The following is a 17,966-nucleotide window of genomic DNA, read 5'->3' as shown; positions in this document are numbered from 1 at the left end:
TTAAAACACAAAACTGCATGTACATTGTTGTGGTTGTGCTTCGGCTCCGAGCGGATGAATATTGTGGTTGTGCTTCGGCTCCGAGCGGATGAATATTGTGGTTGTGCTTCGGCTCTGAGCGGATGAATATTGTGGTTGTGCTTCGGCTCTGAGCGGATGAATATTGTGGTTGTGCTTCGGCTCTGAGCGGATGAATATTGTGGTTGTGCTTCGGCTCTGAGCGGATGAATATTGTGGTTGTGCTTCGGCTCCGAGCGGATGAATATTGTGGTTGTACTTCGGCTCTGAGCAGATGAATGTTGTGGTTGTGCTTCGGCTCTGGGCGGATGAATATTGTGGTTGTGCTTCGGCTCCGAGCGGATGAATATTGTGGTTGTACTTCGGCTCTGAGCGGATGAATGTTGTGGTTGTGCTTCGGCTCTGGGCGGATGAATATTGTGGTAATGCTTCGGCTCTGAGCAATTGAATGTTGTGGTTGTGCTTCGGCTCTGAGCGGATGAATATTGTGGTTGTGCTTCGGCTCTGGGCGGATGAATATTGTGGTTGTGCTTCGGCTCCGAGCGGATGAATATTGTGGTTGTGCTTCGGCTCCGAGCGGATGAATATTGTGGTTGTGCTTCGGCTCTGAGCGGATGAATATTGTGGTTGTGCTTCGGCTCTGAGCGGATGAATATTGTGGTTGTGCTTCGGCTCTGAGCGGATGAATATTGTGGTTGTGCTTCGGCTCTGAGCGGATGAATATGATTCTCCTGCTGCTCATAAAACATTCACTAATAGAGAAATAACCAGTTTAGATGAAAGATCTCATCTCGGTTTTTATTTATTATGGTCTTATATATCTGCATACTGTTGGGTACCACACTTCCAAGTAAATACAATTCTTTTTTAAGGTTTACTTAAGCTTATTTATTTTAACTATTATGTTTCAATAAATAATGTTTCAATAAATAAGTCAAGTCAAGTCATCCTCATTTATATAGCGCTTTTAACAATGTAGATTGTTTCAAATCAGCTTTACAGAGATAAACATATAATTTAAGGTAACAGAGATTGGTTTGGTTTTATAGCGGTTCTTGAATAATGTTATTTTCCAGCTAAAATAGTTCCAGTTCACAAATAAGCTAGACCCCCAAACCAACCCACCGGCCCACCTCAACTTTTCGATTTGATAATCCAGCCCCTGAATGTGGTTAGTTGAATAGCCCTGTTCTAGAGGTTAAAACACAAAACTGCATGTACATTGTTGTGGTTGTGCTTCGGCTCCGAGCGGATGAATATTGTGGTTGTGCTTCGGCTCTGGGCGGATGAATATTGTGGTTGTGCTTCGGCTCCGAGCGGATGAATATTGTGGTTGTGCTTCGGCTCCGAGCGGATGAATATTGTGGTTGTGCTTCGGCTCTGAGCGGATTAATATTGTGGTTGTGCTTCGGCTCTGAGCGGATGAATATTGTGGTTGTGCTTCGGCTCTGAGCGAATGAATATTGTAGTTGTGCTTCGGCTCTGAGCGGATGAATATTGTGGTTGTGCTTCGGCTCTGAGCGGATGAATATTGTGGTTGTGCTTCGGCTCCGAGCGGATGAATGTTGTGGTTGTACTTCGGCTCTGAGCGGATGAATGTTGTGGTTGTGCTTCGGCTCTGAGCGAATGAATATTGTGGTTGTGCTTCGGCTCTGGGCGGATGAATATTGTGGTTGTGCTTCGGCTCCGAGCGGATGAATATTGTGGTTGTGCTTCTGCTCTGAGCGAATGAATATTGTGGTTGTGCTTCGGCTCCGAGCGGATGAATATTGTGGTTGTGCTTCTGCTCTGAGCGGATGAATATTGTGGTTGTGCTTCGGCTCTGAGCGGATGAATATTGTGGTTGTGCTTCGGCTCTGAGTGAATGAATATTGTGGTTGTGCTTCGGCTCCGAGCGGATGAATATTGTGGTTGTGCTTCGGCTCTGAGCGAATGAATGTTGTGGTTGTGCTTCTGCTCTGAGCGGATGAATATTGTGGTTGTGCTTCGGCTCTGAGCGGATGAATATTGTGGTTGTGCTTCGGCTCCGAGCGGATGAATATTGTGGTTGTGCTTCGGCTCTGAGCGGATGAATATGATTCTCCTGCTGCTCATAAAACATTCAGTACTAGAGATATAACCAGTTTAGATGAAAGATCTCAAGCTGAAGCTGAAGACGTTACTTTTATTTTCTTTATGCAAAGTATTTGTGTGTTTCAGATCTCTGTGTGAGATTCCCCCAGTAGAAGATCCTCCTCGGCCTGAAGAAGCGAGTCTCCCTGTAGTGAGTTATTTAACCCCATGACACGAGGAGGCATCAAACCGAGCTTGCAATGTGAGGTCCGGGTCTGGATGGAGAAGGCATGTGTACACTGGGAATCTCATGCCCTTTGAGCCGGAGCGGGACGTCACCCACAGGCCAGGACAACTTTAAATAGCATGCCCTCCCACCACAGATATTATTAGTATAAGCTACATGTGCTGTCCAAACCCAAACCCTGGACATCCTCCTGACAAACTCCTGTCTTTATAAGCCCAAATTCCTCCATCTGTGACTCTTTTATAGTACAAAAACCACACACCATTTCCCACAATCACATGCATTTTTATAAACACAGTTTGAGTTGCTGTCTTCATAGTCGAGACCATGGCAGATTCCCAGTTCACATACACGTACTAACCCAGCTAACAAATAATACGCTCTAAGAAAGTTTTACTAACGTTCCCATTAATGGCGTTTACACGAAGGGAAGGCGCAGATATTTCCCTGCGGTTTGGCCTCTCATTTACACGGAAACCCCGTTTTTATCACAGAAAACGATTATTTGTAAAAACTCTGACCAAAGTGGCGATTTCTGATAACGCCGGTTATGTGTTGCCGTGTAAACTGGGAGAAACGGGGTTTTAGGTTCTCAAACGTCACATTATGCGCCAGAAAATGCTTCACGTCATGCGAGCGAGCGCCCAGTTTGGCAGAGTTATGATGGCGCTCGACGGCGTATTTATGCGGGTTGATGTAAATGACGACTTTTTTGAAACCGATGTTGTGTGCACGATGTTATTACTGAAAACGGAGGGGGGGGGGATATTCCTTTCTCTAAATACCCGGCTATGTGTAAATGTGGCCTAAGTTATGAAAGCTGAATGTTCTCAGAAAGTTCAAAACGTCCAGTTTTTTAAATGTTCTAAAAACTTTTTTTTCTTGGTTATATGAACGTTAAGTGAACATTCCATTGTATCATTCTTCAGACATTATTGTAACGTTACTTTTGAATGTTCGCTGAACGTTCTGAAACAAGTAGTAACATTTTAATAATGTTAGACAAATGTCCAACTAAAACCTTCCATGAACAAGGTATAGATAATGTCTGACTCATTTATAGTAAAAAAAAAAAAACACACACACACTGTTCTCTTATTTAAATTAGTAACATTTAAAAATAACATGACGAATGTCCAACTAAAACGTTTCTATGAACAAAAACCTTCCATGATCAAGGTATAGATTATGTTTTATGCTAATGGTTTGAGAACATTATTTAAAAGACTAGATAATCTTTAATAATGTAATCTTTAATAACCTTATTAAATGTAATCTTTGTAATCTTTAATAACTATAACTCTGCAAGAACGTTTGTTCATAACTTTGCGAGAACGCTAACCACAGTTCTGAGAAAGATCGCTGTCAGCCTGTCATTTGCTGGTCAGCATTTGCATATTCATTTTTAAAAGCATTAATTCTTAACTTTAAGCTTACGCTTTAATAATATTCCATGCCATTTTTGGATTCAAAGGCCTTGATTCTACTTTATACCCTTATAATAACAACTCGAATGTAAACACAAATTACGAAAACGTGATAATGTTGATTATTAATTGAATGCAATTGTGCGATCAGTCAACTGTGCAGAAGTGCAAAGCCAGGAAAATCCTGACAGTACGGCATCCAGGGACTTCTGGGTTATTATTTCCAATAAAGTATGATTTCAGACACACTAATTCTCTAATCTCACATATTTCAGATGGATAAAAATGCAAATAGACATTTAAGCGTGTGCGATATTTATCATCCACGATAATATACTAAATGTTGTTTTAGTGTTGTGGAAGCTGACAATATAGAGTATTTCACTTTACACAAAAACTAAAAGTCCTTGCGAGTGCACACTTTTACTGTAGACTAGTAAAACACAGTAAAAAGAGGATGACTTTCAATGTATGGGGTAAAACGCTCTTGTACAGTATGAGTGCTTTTTCCCATATACATATAAGCACGATTGCAAATGTTATATGCTATTGATTATATAAAGCAGTTTGATAAACAAAAAGTGTAAGATACATTTCAAACAGTGTTTTCAATATTGCCTGTTTTTCGCCAATGAAAACAGAACCGTTGTGCATCTCTGAGGCGTTTCATTCATGAATGAATCTGCGTTTTTGAACATTCAATGATCCACTCATAAAGACAGTCAGCGCTGCTTTGTTCCTGAATGAATCCGCCATTTGAACGAATCGGTTGCGTTATTAAGCTAGAAAAAAGTTGATGTTTATGACTAAAACCAAGTAATATGATTTAATTTGCGTGTAGTACGTCTTGACCACGTGAAGTGCTTGTTCATGAATTAATGATAAGAACACAAAGATCTGTCCTGAGACAGTGATATAATGCTCACCAAATATAATAGCCTAATAATATAATTAATATAATCTGCTCACCAATTGTAACTTTGTGCATTTACACTGCAAGAACATGATGTTCTTGTCTTGTTTTCAAGTACAAATATCTAAACATCCTCAAGATACATTTCCTGTGACTGAAGATGGGGTCAGAGAAATAAACTTGTTATTCCTTTGAATTAAGATAATTTTGTACTGCAAATATCTCCTTGTTTTAAGCATAAATGTAACTGCATTTGGCGAGGCTTATTCTTTCCTTTTTCTTATTCCTTAAGTGTATTTAATGTGTTGAGAAAATGAACTTGATTCAAGATGAATGCTGGTATTATCGTACGCAATTTTGTTTCGCAAGTAAATGTTGTTTTTAGGATGTCCAGATATTTTAAATGGAGGAAACCAGAAATTCTGATGCAAGATACATTTATTTTTGTTTTAGTTTTTTCCACAGGCCGTGTTCTGTCTATGTCTATTATATGGTTAAAGAGGAAATGTCTTTTCTTCCCTGTTGTGTCGTATCCGAGTGAAACGCTTCTGGAACAAGAACAGATGTGGGGCGGGGCTTGACTGTGTCTGTGGGGAATTGATTGGATGGTTGGATGGTTGGGGTTTGCTATTGGCTGATCTCATGTGAGTGACAGGTTATAGCCCCGCCCACATCTTCAAAGAAGAGAAGAGATGCTGCGAGAGGAAGTTATTCAGATTCAAGATCACCAGGAATATGAACTTAAAACAATAATGATTGATGATTCACACAGATAAATCATTTAAAATAAATACCGCAATATCCCATAAAAAAAAAAAAAATAGTGCTGGGCAACGATTAATCACATCCAAAATAAAAGTTTGTGTTTACTTAGAGGCACACCGTGTAACTTTTGGCCAAAAGAGTTGACGCATATGAGTTATTTTAAATGATTCCTCAGGCCAATATACAGCGCTTGACACTATCAATGCTCCGAGCGGGGCTGCCCTCTAGAAATACCGCCTATGTAAGTTTGGAGAAGATGCACCGTCTTTGGCCTGGTCATGTGACCTGGAGAATGCCTGGAGAACGTATCGCTTTATGACCACAGGCTCGGAAGAGTCAAGGAAAAGAAATCGATAAACTGACCGCGTGAGAAAACCGGACAAGAGTCTCACTCGGTCAGGCTTTCACTTAAAATAGGATAAGAATGAGCATCAAACAGAAATAACCCGGCGCGCGCAGCTCTTAAAGGGGCCACACCTTATTTCCACTCGTTATTTACAACAGTACAAGTACTCCACAGCGACTCTAGGGGTCGCTGTTTGACAAAAACGGAATTCCTACATAGTGTACCTTTAAAGCAACACTAAGTAGGGGTGTAACAATACATCGATATGGATCGATGTATCGATCAAACGTCTAACGATACGATGCATCGATACCACACATAAAATATCGATGTACGGTACCTTTATTTTGACACACTCCACATCCTCACGTAACTTTTCTCCGCTGAAATAGACGCCTGACAAGATTGACTGAACCCTTTGTCACAGAAGCCGGTATTTTCCACTATCATCGCGAGTTCATGTTTTACAGCAGAAACAACAAGCCCCGAAAAGTCTGTTTTAGCAAATCAGTGCGCAGTATTCAGGTCAGGTGACAAGGCTGCTTGTCACTTTGAAAATACGCGCTAGCTGAGAGGAGTTTCGTCAAGCTGACTAAAAGTGATCGAGGATGGATTTCAGCGAACTTGATGAACCCGTGATATTCGGGGCATAAAAGTAAAATAAAAGCTGAAACTTTGTCACGGAATCTTGCTAAAACAGCACGTTTAGTGGTGAGTGAACAGCTCTCTGTATTTTGTGTACGTTAATCACAACAATAAAGTTTGACAGCCGTCTATATCAGCTGAGGAGATTACCGTTACAAAGATTAACCAAGTGTTTTATTATGTATCATAGCAAATACTTGGCTTTGTTTAACTCTGAAACATGAAATGTGGAGTTATCTGCTTTTGCCACACAATATATATATATATATATATATATATATATACATCCTTTCAATTAACTTTAATATAACAGAAGAGTTCATTTGCAAAAACAGATAACTGCGTTCTTGTTCATTTTCATATAGGCTATCATGTTTTTTTTTTACTTGTAAATGTCCCAATTGGGAGAGGGTGTGCAATTTTCAAAGAGTTTAATTAAACATTCATGTTATATATATTTGGATGTATTGTGAGTTAATAAACGTAACCGGTTGTGTACACTTAGCACATAATATCTAAATATCGATTAATCGATCGATATAGCCCTGAATCGAATCGAATCGTAATCGAATCGTAGAATTTTTTGAGGTATCGGCAAATATCGTATCGCTGGCTGAGAGAATCGATATCGTATCGTATCGTGATTAACTGTCCGATTTACACCCCTAACACTAAGTAAGATTTTTTTACCTTAAAATAATGTTTCCAAAATCGTAACAGGGTGAAAGGCACTTCTGGATTCGCTTTGCGGTCCTTTATCTGCTATAACCATGCTATGCAAGATTGCCAGATCGGGTCGCGTTTCTGTAGTTCTACTGAGACATAAGAAAACTACAAATTTGACTTACGTCAAGCGTTACAATAGTCATTATTTAGTTTTTCTTAGTTTCTGATGTCGCAATACATCATACTTTCATGAAATCATGCAACAAACTCTAGCTTGTCTGCGGACATCGTTCATTCCAAAGCCGGTGCTGGATAAACAACGAGCGTGCAATATTCACTGTTCACGTGTGTACTGCTGCGTATAATTATTTTGTATATATAAATACACAACATATGCATGTATATATTTAAGAAATATTAGCATGTATATACTGTAGGCTATATGTACATAATTTATATTATATATAAAAATAAATATATTTTTTATATAAACAACTAATTCTTATATACACATTCTTAGATATACATGGTAACTAATATATACATGCATGTGTGTGCATTTATATACAAAATAATTCTACACATTCTAAACTTTTATTTTGGATGCGATTAATCGTTGCCCAGCACAAAAAAAAAACGGTCAATTTTGATTTCATGGTGACTTTAACGAACACGTTCAGCACTGTATTTTCCCTGTTGCCGGTGACGTACAGAGAGCATCACACACACTGCCCTCTTCTGAACCTCTCACCCAGAAACACACACTCTGTAATGGACTGTTGTGGGCTGCGCGGCGACGGTCTCCTGTCGGCTCTGGATATTAAGTCTCAGCAGGGCTCAGAAGTCATTAACACTGGAGAGAAACCCGAGCATTACGAGGCTGAGAGCAGCCAGTGTTCACACAGAAACCTCTTCTTCCACATCTGGACGCTTCTGTACAAACAAACTCCCGTCTAACTTTGACTATTCATTAGATTTCTCAGGAACGACTCATTATAAAAGAGTCCAAGCACCTGCTACATCAAAATTGGCCCTCAGATGCTCGTTTAATTAGCCGGAATCAAACGCTCTCCTGCTCCAAAAACACTTTCATACATCAGAGGAGGAAACAGAGGAGGAGTCCGACACACCAACATCAGCTCATCGATACACGAATCTGAGGATTCAGAAGGATATCTGCCCAAACGGATACTGATATTTAGATTTTCTTTAAGTCCTCTTGTTGTGAAGATCCAGCTTTTAATGTTGTTTATGTGTCTATGTGGTGTTTTTAATATGCTTTAAGACAAACCATGTGTAAGTTCATAAGTCGACAGCATTGCTGAGTATTTTCTCCTTAAAACTGCAGTGAACCAAAGACAGTCTCAAAAACACGGTTTGAAATCGCTGGTGTTTCTGACGTCACAAACTACCTTGTAACCAGATGTAAAGTTATTCGCTGTCAAAGTGACGCCAAAATGAATGGGAGTCAATGGGATGCTAACAGCAGGTGATAGCCAGCTACAATGGCGGCCCCCGGAGGCAGCTTCAACTTCCGGCTGATGGATTACCCCCTTGGTTTTAAGTAGTGCTGCACGATTAATCATATCGCAATCGTAATCGCGATGTCAAGCCTATGCGATTATATGACGCAAAATACTGCGATTTTATATGAAATAAACAAATTAGGGCTGTTAACGCAGCATCTGTTATTTTTTCTCATCCTTTGGCTAGTGTTACATGATCCCGCTCTTATTCATGCGAATGTTTTAAACCATTCAGCGAGACAAGTCAAAAGAGAGCGCGCTGCCTGTGAATGTCCTGACTGAAAGACGCGCGCCAGTATCATGCGCATGCACAGACCGCGCCAGAATACAGTTCTTTTTCCGCTTGAAGTGAACGAACAATAACCATAGACTGTAAAAAAAGATGGACGACGCCCCTTCGCTCTTTTCCATTGGAGAGAACTAAAGCCGCCAGTGTCCCGATATGGCGCTGACATATTGGAACTTGAGTCTGCGCAGTAGCGTTTTCGGGACCAGTCATGCGCAGTCGTGAGCAGGAAGTAAAGCCGCGAAATCAAGGCCCCGCCCCCACTCTCGCTGAATCAATCCCAAGCGCACGCCCTGCACTTTTCTTAAGTGGCCTTGTCTGCTCCGTTCCTCTCCAATGATGTCTGCTGATTGCAGTACCTCGTTAAAATAAGGTAAATACAACTACTAAACACATAGTCAACATTATGAAAAAAAGTCCGTTGGTGCTTCAGTGACTACTTCACACAGAGAACCTGTCAATCACAGCTGTCAATCATGATGTCACAGCACCGTTTTTATAGCATCAAATAACTAACTAAAAACAAACTTATTTTAAAAACAAACGCTTGAAATTACATCAACGTGATAGAAACTACAGTAAATGACAGAAACTATCTTTAGAAAAAAGATATGTGAAGTGTAATTTAATTATTTAGTTGGTCTCATGTCCCGTTGAATAACATCGGGAGGCGGGGCTTATGGGCTATACAAGGACCGGTCACCGGGGGGCGATCGAGACGTTTTGGCTTCACTTTTGAGGGCTTGTGCGGCACGCTTGACAATAACACACACAAGTATGCCAAAATATCATTTGTCGAGTGTCTTCATAACATAAGAGCAGTCTTATGATGGTCGTAAAGAGTTGTGAGAGAATAAGGCGCATGTGAGATCCGCGTCTCTGTCAGCAACTCTTAAAGGGCCAGCATCCAATAATGGTTTCTGTCAGTAAAGTTAATCAAAGAACAAAGGAAACAGAGAAAAACACTCACTGCTCTTGACCAAAGAACTTGTGTAGCTTTAAATAGGATTTTAGTACATATAATTTATCATTTATGCAGCGCAGACTGTTTGATAACTTTATTCAATTTCTGTATATGTCCTACCTGTTAGACAGGAAGAGCACAGGTAAATATGACATTTATTATGAGTTTATGTGAGGATTGTTTGAAGTTCGCTTAAATTAAAATTAAATACATTTTTATCCAGACATGAATGGCTTATTGATCATTATAGGTGTTATCAATCATTTAGTTGTTGTTGCTAGTTTGAGTTGAGAAATACACATTTCAGAATTATCACTAATCTGTGTGTGCATTTTGCTTTAGAACCAAGCAAAATGACTCATGAAACCATTTGTTTATTATATCGCAATCGCATATCGCAATATTGACCTCAATAATCACAATATGACATTTTCCCCAAATCGTGCAGCCCTAGTTTTAAGGGATACAATTATTGACTACAGGGGGACTTTAAGGGAAAACAAATCTCTCCCAACTAATGCGGTAAACTATACAGGGAAGCCTCTCATTTGGCACATTACTATAATATTAGAGGTTAAAATGAGCAACAGAGCCTAAACTATTATATTCAACTACTGTTTATTTTCATTTTATTTTCAGTAAGTTGTACTGTATCCTTCGACTTTCCTTTTGATGTTCATGCATGGAAAAACATGCTTAACCTTTATTAAAGTGGAAGAAAAGACACATTTAAGAGCATTAAAAGGGCATTTATTGTTTGAATAAAACCGCGGATCTGGCAACCCTGGCTTGAACTACGGCTGATTCATTGGGTCAAATAGAGCCTTCTTTAACATTGCTTTAAAAAAAAAAAAAAAACTATTTATGCATTATTGTCACGTTAAATTCAACAGCTCTAATTTCAACACGAGGCATTTTGAGTTGCAGTCTGACACGCCCTCTTTTGATTGACAGGATAAAATTGGCCCTGATCATCAGCTGTGAATTAAACACTTTCCAAAAATGCTGTCGAAGTAGGAAATTCACTATCAATTACATTAAATGCTGACTAATTTAGATATAAATGTCCAAAACAAATCGTGCTTATGATGTCCAAAAGTGCTGACGAGTGAGAAAGCTTACTATGTTCACACTGACTTTCCCTCGTCACTCAGTGCATTACGACAGGCTTGAGAAGAAGTGCCACTGCAATCATGCATGAGACGGGGTTTAATGAGCTAAACGCATGTTATCAGTCTGAAAGTAGTTTTATACTGTAATGGAACTGAATTTAAATTAAAGATGGAGACTTTCAATGAAGAGGTGATGTTTGCTTGATGATGATGATGATGTTTCATTTCATTACACAAATAAAGCAATAAGCCAATAATGTTTTCCGTGGTAAAATCCCTGTAATGAGTGAATTAGCAATCCCATAAAATATACCAATTAATAACTACATGTATTGATGATAATAATAATAATACTAGTTCAATTTTCTAAGATGCATTAAGTATCATAAATAGCTCAATATCCTACATGAAAATCACATAGAACTGAAAAATTATATTCATTTTGAATACATTTCAGTTTTATGCGGTTGACCATGTATATCAACCTCAACTAAAGATCATTTTTGTGATCATCATCACACCAACCCAGCTAAAAAAATGACCAACGATATTATATCCATAAAGGCCATTAATATAAAAATAGGCCAAAGTGCAAACATGTCAGGCTCTGGCTACAGAAGATCCATGTTTCGGTCTAAACTAAAGCAATGAGAGGAAGTTGATGGCCTCGTTCGGCCCCTGATGGAGTGAGAGAACAGACTGAATGGAAATATTTCTGAGAAACAAATCAATACGTATAATTGCAATATATCCCTTGCTGATGTAGTGTGGCAGTTTTTAATTAGAGGTCATTCAACAGCCAAACGTGCTAATTTTCCAGCGCTCAAGCGCTCAATCCATTACAAAACATTGATTTTCAGAACAATGCATTGTGGGATATTCACAGACCCTAGATATTTAACAATAGCTGTGTTTCCGTCCACTTATTTTATGCACATTTCGGGATATCACATGTAAAAATATGAAATACGTATGAAACGCCAAGATGAGCGTAGATTGCAAAAACGTGCATGAAAAACGTATGCACTCATTTGATGCGGATAATGTTTTTATCCAAAAAGAAGACATGCACATGAACTACATGTAACATGAACTACATGAACACCACTAATCACTCAGTGAGTTGCCCAGTTTTGAAAACGAGCGTTAAAGGAGAACTCCGGTGCAAAATGAACCTCGGGTGTAATAACACATTGGTACAGACTAAATCGTTCCCTGAGATTTGTTTTCATGATAATCGAATGTAAAGAGTTTTATCTCTAAAAACAGTTTAGCTTATAACGCTAGTATATTGGGCATCGAGTAAGCAAAAAGAGATAGCTAGTTAATACCATTAACAAGGCTCAAATTAGCCCCATAACACGGCAGCATAATGAGGGTCCTTACATGCAAACCGAAGCATTGAGAACTTTGTAAGTGTATAGACAGTTTAATAAGAAGATACTTTACACAGACAGTACAGTTAGCGCATACAGACAGCAGCCATCTTGGAAAACAGTCTCGATTAGTCAAACCACGAACACGGTGATACGTGAGCTGAACTGTGACTTGGAATCTCATATGGTCCGTTGTTTCCGGAAGAAAGCACTGAGCGCATAAGAGAAGCACTGAACGCAACAGAGAAAATAAAAAAATAAATATAATTTATCTTATCTTCAATATCTACACGTACTGTTCGCTCACCTTCGTGGTTCGACTGATCGAGACTGTTTTCCAAGATGGCTCCTGTCTGTATGCGCTAACTGTACTGTCTGTGTAAAGTATCTTCTTATTAAACTGTCTATACACTTACAAAGTTCTCAATGCTTCGGTTTGCATGTAAGGACCCTCATTATGCTGCCGTGTTAGTGTGGGGCTAATTTGAGCCTTGTTAATGGTATTAACTAGCGATCTCTTTTTGCTTACTCGATGCCCAATATACTAGCGTTATAAGCTAAACTGTTTTTAGAGATAAAACTCTTTATATTCGATTATCATGAAAACAAATCTCAGGGAACGATTTAGTCTGTACCAATGTGTTATTACACCCGAGGTTCATTTTGCGCCGGAGTTCTCCTTTAAGGGTTGTTTTAAGGACATGTTTGTGCATGCTCATAGACAGCCACTCTGAAGCGGTCAAAGGCTATTCTAAAAGAGTCAAAAAGTCGAGACAGGACCCATCGTCAACATTTCTGTGTCCACCACTCTAGTTCATCCAAAACAAACTAGAAAATAGACTCAAAGTGCTAAATACCGGAATTATTCTTTAAATGCATAATTTTTCCCCGCCTTTGGTTAATTGGAACATACCATTTTCTGTAAACTCTAGTCTCTATACATGTCAGCAAAGTTCCCTCAATGATAGTTAAGACAAAGAGTTTAAAAACAATCGATCTATAAAACATACAGGCAAGAGAAAAAATAATATTGTCATTTGCACAACTGATATTTCCTAAATTAGTTCAAATGAGCATTTCCCCATGCAGCTCTCAGGGTGTGCACATACTGTACCTAGAGGTTAGCCCACTCTTCTAACAACAGGAAATAAAACAGTAAAACCCATGTGAACAATTATTACATGCATGATACAAAAAAACTAAAACAATAAGGACATAATCACAGCTCATTTTACCAGTGGTGAAACAAGTAGTGTTAATATATCGGCCACCATATCGGCATTGGCAGATAAATGTTAATTTTTAATGTTATCGGCCCCGATATATATATTTTTTTTTGCCAGATATATTAAAGCTGATAAATTATGTATTATTTCCTTCAGCTGAGACACTTCAGATGTGCACTGTTCACACTGTTTGAATGACTTGAAATATTATTGGAATCACTTAAAAAAATAAGTGCAACAGTTAAGTCTGTCATATAGCCTAGGTTACATTAAGTTATAACCTTATTATTGTGTGTTTTGGTTATGGTTTTAAATATTGAGAGGCTAAAAAATAAATAAAAAAATTGGATTTAGATTTATTGGCCACTATATCGGTTATCAGCTTTCAAATATAAAGAATTATCGGTTATCGGTCTAAATGTTTACACTCACCTAAAGGATTATTAGGAACACCATACTAATACTGTGTTTGACCCCCTTTCGCCTTCAGAACTGCCTTAATTCTACGTGGCATTGATTCAACAAGGTGCTGAAAGCATTCTTTATAAATGTTGGCCCATATTGATAGGATAGCATCTTGCAGTTGATGGAGATTTGTGGGATGCACATCCAGGGCACGAAGCTCCCGTTCCACCACATCCCAAAGATGCTCTATTGGGGTGAGATCTGGTGACTGTGGCGGGCCATGTTAGTACAGTGAACTCATTGTCATGTTTAAGAAACCAATTTGAAATGATTCGAGCTTTGTGACATGGTGCATTATCCTGCTGGAAGTAGCCATCAGAGGATGGGTACATGGTGGCCATAAAGTGATGGACATGGTCAGAAACAATGCTCAGGTAGGCCGTGGCATTTAAACGATGCCCAATTGGCAACAAAGGGGCTAAAGTGTGCCAAGAAAACATCCCCCACACCATTACACCACCACCACCAGCCTGCACAGTGGTAACAAGGCATGATGGATCCATGTTCTCATTCTGTTTACGCCAAATTCTGACTCTACCATCTGAATGTCTCAACAGAAATCGAGACTCATCATACCAGGCAACATTTTTCCAGTCTTCAACTGTCCAATTTTGGTGAGCTCTTGCAAATTGTAGCCTCTTTTTCCTATTTGTAGTGGAGATGAGTGGTACCCGGTGGGGTCTTCTGCTGTTGTAGCCCATCCGCCTCAAGGTTGTGCGTGTTGTGGCTTCACAAATGCTTTGCTGCATACCTCGGTTGTAACGAGTGGTTATTTCAGTCAAAGTTGCTCTTCTATCAGCTTGAATCAGTCGGCCCATTCTCCTCTGACCTCTAGCATCAACAAGGCATTTTCGCCCACAGGACTGCCGCATACTGGATGTTTTTCCCTTTTCACACCATTCTTTTTAAACCCTAGAAATGGTTGTGCGTGAAAATCCCAGTAACTGAGCAGATTGTTACTGATTGGTATTTGTGAAAGTCAGTATTTCTGTAATCACATCTTGATCCAACAGCGGGACATATACCTTCACACAATACACTACACACTGCCGTCAAACTACCTAATATTGGCTTTTCAGCTAAACTGAACCAGTTATTATGAAATGCAATAATTCATGACACAGCAAAAATGGGGAAAGGTTTCAGTTTCTACTGGCAAACCAATGTTTTGATGTTTCTGTAAGTACATTAGCAGAAATGTACAATCATGTATGAACGCTAGTGATGTCCCTGTGCTTTGAACAGTAGGACGGCGCTAGCAACACCAAAGTCATGGGTTCAATTCCCAGGGAATGCATGACCTGATGAAATGTACACCAGGCAAGTTGCATTGGTAAAGACTATCTGCCAAATTAAATCAATTAGCTACGTATAAAACGTGAGGACATTTAAAATGCATAACATACGTGTATAAAACTTCAGACATGTCCCGACCTGACATCTATGAAACATTATTTTATCCTGAGACCTTGACATTCAGAAGCACTTCTAGAAAACATGTGTGTAACTGTGCTTTAGAGATGCACTACCAGCCCTATACAGTAAGTACAGTGGACAGATAGTCACAATTACCTATACTTTCATTAGGGAGATTCATTCTAACATAATCCAGTGTCTTGTGTGCAATAATAACCTTCACAAATCACCAGACTAAAATTAAATTCCAGCTTTCAGCATATCCCAGCATTATCCAGCTCAATAACCTTCGCATAGTATAAGAACAGCGTTATACCTACATTTCAGCCCAGAATATGAGAATATCTAAACCCCAACTCTACCAGTCAAGCGCATATTCATAAAAAGCTAGTGCACGTTCTCCTTTATGCATTTGCCATATTAGAGCCAGCTTGATTATAATAATTGCTCTGTAATGTTTCGTTGAGGTCTGATTCGTTATGAAATATCCGTATAATGCACCGAAACCACAACCAATACTGCCATGAACAATACAGACACATATCGAGGCTCTTCTGCGTGTATTTAAATCTCATGCTGATTATAGCCTATATTCATTTGATTCCAGCCATCTGAAAGTTATATTCATCCTCCGATCACGTTCGTTACTTCTGTAATGGTTCCCATGATGCTCGATCTCGATCAGCTCGCGCGCTCTCAGAGGCGCGTCCCCGTAACGTCAACAATATGATCAATATAATTATGAAGCATGTAAACTTACCTCGCGTGTTCCTCTGGCGTGTGTTTCGAGCTCCAGTGCAGTGAGTTTGCAGGAGATCCGGGGGCTTTGAGGAGATTGAAGTGACTGAGATTTTTCCATTACGTCTCTTATGTGTGTGTTACCCCGAGGGGAAGAGCGGCTCACAACACACACGACGAAGAAGTTTTCATTCATTCACAGAGACAAATGCCTTTCACCTGTAAGCATCAGTGTGTGCATTACACACTCACCCTCCTAAAACACCCAAGACAGAAGAATCCGGGATGTCCTGAAAACTACGCGCTGCACGCGTTAAGATTGTGGATAATATAGGAGGATTTCCATTAGAAATAAAGAAACATTTTGCTGCGAGGCTAACAAAAAAATATGATCTAAGAACGTGTTGCTGACGTTCCCATTAAGTTATGAAAACGTCATTTCCGAATGTAACTTCTCAGAATGTTCAAACTTTTTTCTTGGTTAACGTTAGAGAAAACGTTAGTGAAAGAGAATTTGCTATTGTGACGTAATGAAGCGGCTTTTCGAACAAGAACAAATGTAGGGCGGTGAATTTGTTTATCTTAAGTATTACAAGTTTTTTTTATTGATCCCAAATCTGTTTTTTTTTTTTTTTTTTTTTTTGGAGCGAATCCAAATGCCTTCTTTATAATAAACTCAATTATCTTTCTATGTAGATTTTATATTCATAAATGTAACTTTTCAAATTGTAGACCTATTTTTGTAGTATTCTTACAAGAGATAAAACATAATTTACTTATAATTTCACTCTAGCTTAGCAAAAAAGCTCTCAGAACATGTAAAATTTGCACGGCCTACAAACTTTTTACTGTAATTAATGTGTAATTTTTATTCATTTGTGTAATGCCCTCTTGAAGGGATGTCAATTTTGATTGCATGGTGATTATAAATTTGATAATTTTGCAAACATTATGGGAATGTTACTTTTGAATGTTCTCTAAACATTTACTTTACTGTTTTCTCTTTTAACGTTTTGATAATGTTATTAAAGGAGATATAATTTAGATTTTTTTAATAATTACCAGTGACTTAAGAAAATTTACTGGCCATAAATATGATTTTACCAGCCAACTATTTTTGAAAAAAAAAGTTTTCAGGTACAGAAAATTTCATAAATTAATCAAATGTAAAAATATCACTGCAAAGTCTTCACTGTATAGATTAAAGAGTTTAATCCTTATTAAGGTCAAAAAAAGTTATTCAGAAAAGATCAGTGAGTGATTTTCTCTGTCTTTTGTTGAAGAACTTTAACTCAGACAGCCACAGGAATATTAGGCTGCTGTCACTTTAAGACCGAATGCATGGATACTGATACACATGCCTTTTCTTTCTCAACTATTTATGTTTACTTAATACAAAACCGACTGTGTTTATAGGATACTTTGTATGAATTTGTTCTTTCAAGCGCAAGAAGTGAAAAAAGAGCGCGATTCAGTATTCGGGCGCTGTCTGAGACACAGCTTTCTGAGCGTGCTTCGAATGTTTGTGCACATAAAACTTCCCACAACACGTGAGAAACTAATTTAGTTCCCTTTAGAGTATTCTTTTGCTTGAAAGTTTATATTGGCAGAGCTTAAACTTCTGTGGGACGATGAAGCACTGACCCGTCAACTCTGTTTACATTTGTTTACATTCCTGTTCTCACAATATTGCATTAATTCAAATTCATAAAAATGTCACCGGCCAACTGGTGATTGACACCATTTCATAAACTCGCCAACTGAGATTTGTACTCGCA

At 38.8% G+C, this 17,966-nt stretch overlaps 1 protein-coding gene across 1 annotated transcript in view; it reads right to left on the bottom strand.

Annotated features, from left to right (window-relative positions):
• Window positions 1-16,346, bottom strand: part of atp2b2 (ATPase plasma membrane Ca2+ transporting 2) — a 241,837-nt gene extending 225,491 nt beyond the window's left edge. The window contains exon 1 of the mRNA XM_056252537.1: window positions 16,211-16,346. The gene's annotated coding sequence lies outside the window, so the exon portion shown is untranslated. The remainder of the gene's footprint in view (window positions 1-16,210) is intronic.
• Window positions 16,347-17,966: the final 1,620 nt, after the last annotated feature.

This window comes from Rhinichthys klamathensis, unplaced genomic scaffold (assembly GCF_029890125.1).
Source record: "Rhinichthys klamathensis goyatoka isolate OS25496 unplaced genomic scaffold, OSU_Roscu_1.1 h1tg000095l_1, whole genome shotgun sequence".
Taxonomy (NCBI): Eukaryota; Metazoa; Chordata; class Actinopteri; order Cypriniformes; family Leuciscidae; genus Rhinichthys; species Rhinichthys klamathensis.
This window is presented reverse-complemented; position numbering and strand designations above follow the sequence as displayed.